The sequence below is a fragment of the Pinus tabuliformis genome, chromosome 3_2 (assembly GCF_031772625.1).
Source record: "Pinus tabuliformis cultivar Carrire ecotype Pingquan chromosome 3_2, CPIR1, whole genome shotgun sequence".
Classification (NCBI taxonomy): Eukaryota; Viridiplantae; Streptophyta; class Pinopsida; order Pinales; family Pinaceae; genus Pinus; species Pinus tabuliformis.
In genome coordinates, this window is record NC_142302.1 from 926,733,048 (window position 1) to 926,736,276 (window position 3,229).

Below are 3,229 nucleotides of genomic sequence, written 5' to 3' on the forward strand. Positions count from 1 at the left end.
CAGTATGAAGGTGCTGGACAGTGAGGCATACCAATCAGCTATGTCAATCAGTGCCTCCATTATTTCCCTCGACATGCAAAGTGGATCCTGTTCAAATATAATATTGTACACCGAGGTGACAAAATGATCGGACATTTTTGTGATAACTCCTCTAAAGCTTCATTCAAACAACATATTACAATAAGTGCTCACAGAGGTCTCCACTGATGTCCATGCCCACTTCAAGCTCGGGAACTCCTGACGAGCACAAATTGCATCCAAGATGTAGGTGGACATGTAGATTTCTACTTGAATACCTTTGGGTGGCTATCAAGCCCTTTTTACCTGTTCCTTCAGCTGGTGAGCCAACATGTTGGACCAATTTGCATGCTTTTCCTTCTCTAGCCATTTGGTCCAACACGATCACCTAACTCTGCGGGAAGGTTTCCATGCTTTCTTGGCCATACAATCGACATGCAAATATGACCAAGTATTGATATGCCTTCCATAGTATCTTTGTCTTGTAGACTTGGTTTGGTGTCATCCTGAATTTTGCCAATTCCTTCACCCAGTTCTTCAAGATATCTCTGGAATTGGCATTGTTGTTGGGTATGATGAAGGGTGTCTCCATGGTGATCACGGGCTTTGACATATGATACATCTGTTCATAATCCTATGCCCTAAAGGTAGCAATCTTTGTCCCCCTGACACTTCTCAATGTCATCTTCTCAAGATCAGTTTGCGAGACGATCCAATGTATCGTGTCTGCGCATGGGAATACGAGATACCTACATGCAATCTGGTACAATCTGGACTTGTGGATGTTCACATAAACTTGGCGGTCTTCAAGATCGTCCCAAAATGTGCATACAAATGCACCATTAACCTCTTGCCATTTCAATTTGATGTCCTTATCTACAATCAGCTTGGTGTCTTCATAGATCGACAAACTTGTAGACACTCGCTCAACTGTTGCTCCAGTTGCACTTCCGTCAGTGTCCTTTAATCATGCTCCCTTGGAGGTCATTGATCCTGAATTGTTGAGAGACCAATGAACACCTTCTAGATCTGGCGCAATAGTGACATGTATGGAAAGAAATATGTTAGCTAAAACCAAAGAAAACTTGAGGAATGACATGCAACATACCTGGCGATTAACTGAAAAGTATTGCGTAATTTTTTTCTGGGAGGCTGGGAGACTGGCTTCCGGAACTACACAAAAGGAAGTCTAGACTACTCAGAGGCTAGTTGGAAACTGGAATTTCACAATGCACAATCTAGGCTAGCCTATTGGCTACTGGAATTGCGTAATGTGCAATTTTTGCTAGCAAGGGTTGTAGGCCCAGTGACTGCATTGCACAATTTTATGGGCTAGCAGTCACTGCCCCTCAAAATTGCATAATGCAAGACTGGAAGATAGTCACTGGGCATAAATTCTCATTTTCTAAGAGGAAGGTAGAGCCTTCCCTCTCAATATTGTGCAATGTTGTCTTGGTGAGGTAGAGTTCAGGCCAAGGCTGCCCAGACTCACCGATGGGCAATCTGAAAGAAAATGTGAATGTGAATGTATGGCGATACTAAGTGTAAGGAGTGAATGATCATGCATGCAAACAGTGAATGAAATATTCAGAGAATGTAACAACATGCATGTGTGTGAAGCAAGTCGCCAAATCGACGACCATTCGTGCAAAACAGTGTCATGCATGCGATAGCAGTGAGATGTTAACGAAAACTGAAACAATGCTAGTACAAGCTAATATTCATGCAAATGACAATAAGCATTCATAGAAATCAATAAAAAAACACTCACACAAGCCAAAACACAAAAAGCGATAGAAATGTTGCAAAAGACAAGTTAAGCGGACTTACCTGGAAATAGCTGAGTTGGATGTGTCGAAGACTCTTGGATGTGTTGTGGGATGTCAGAGCTCCAAGATCAATGTGAAGAAGTGAGCTCTGAAGCATTGAATAAATAAGTTTGAGGCTCATGACACGCATGCCACAAATCTAGGAAAAAGCGACACTTGGAGGAAAGATTCTAAAAATATCTTTGCATGTAACCTCCAGCTACTAAAAATAGCTCCCTAAAATCTAGGGATTATTTTTGCATGTTTCTTTTTTCTATTTCGGGAAAAAGCAGCCCATGCATGCAAGTTAAGTTTTCTTGGTCCCAGGTGGAACCGGTCAACCCAATGGCACATGCAACAACCTGCTTGACTCATGGGAAAAATTATGCATTTCTGGGAGGGACCTGGGCTAGCTACCCAGAGGGCTTGCGTAATTTTTGAGCTGAGCAGTTGACTGCTGCCAAAAATTGCACAATTTCTGGGATGAGTAGTCCTGCTCGGAAAGATTGTGCATTTTTTCTAGGGAAGGTTGACAAGAAGAATTGGTCAATTCTAGAGCCTAGCAGGCTGCTAGTCAAGATTTCACAATTTATGGAGGGAAGGTTGGTTCCCCTCCAGTATTGTGCAATTTCTTGAGGGAGCTTCTCAACGTGTAGTTGGACCAAGTCCGGAAAAACACTTGTGAGGTGGATGCAACAAGTTATCATGCACAGGCTGGAAATCTGCTAGAAAACCACTGAATCTTGTGTATTTGACAGGGCAAGACATGCTGTTGAGGATGGTTGGTAGGGTGGCTCCAAAACGAAGCTAAGGAAAAAATTTGGAGGGTGGTTGTAGCCGCTACAACACTTGGAGACACACTAGTATAACTCCAACTCTCTGAATGGACCTTGTTCATGGAAAGCAATTCTAACACCTCCAGAAGTATTGTTCAGTTCTCAGTTAGTCCTTGTTTCCACACTTGCTTGATTGTAAGATGTAGCATCTGCTAAGATCTTGGTCGGTCGACACACACTCTAAGCTAAGACAACACATTTGTTTCGATTGGGGTTGAGGGGTATATTGGTGCACAAGGAGTATAGTCATCAGAGTCTTAGTTTCATCTTTGGTGTTGCTCTGCTACCAGCTAGCCTGGATAGTACCCCGACGGAGTCACGCAGGAACACAAGCATCACTCCACTACCAGCGAGCATGGTCAGTACATTGATGAAGTTACTTACATCACCTCTCTGCATAGGAAGCCTTTCTCTTCTTTCACCTTATTCATTTTTCATTTTAAAAATTTTCACTTTTCATTTTTCTTTTTTTTCATTTATCATAACTGTGCATAGAACTTATTCATTTCATAGGTGGAAGAGGGATCCCGACTTATTGAGAGAAGAATATGTTGTTCCTTCAGAGAA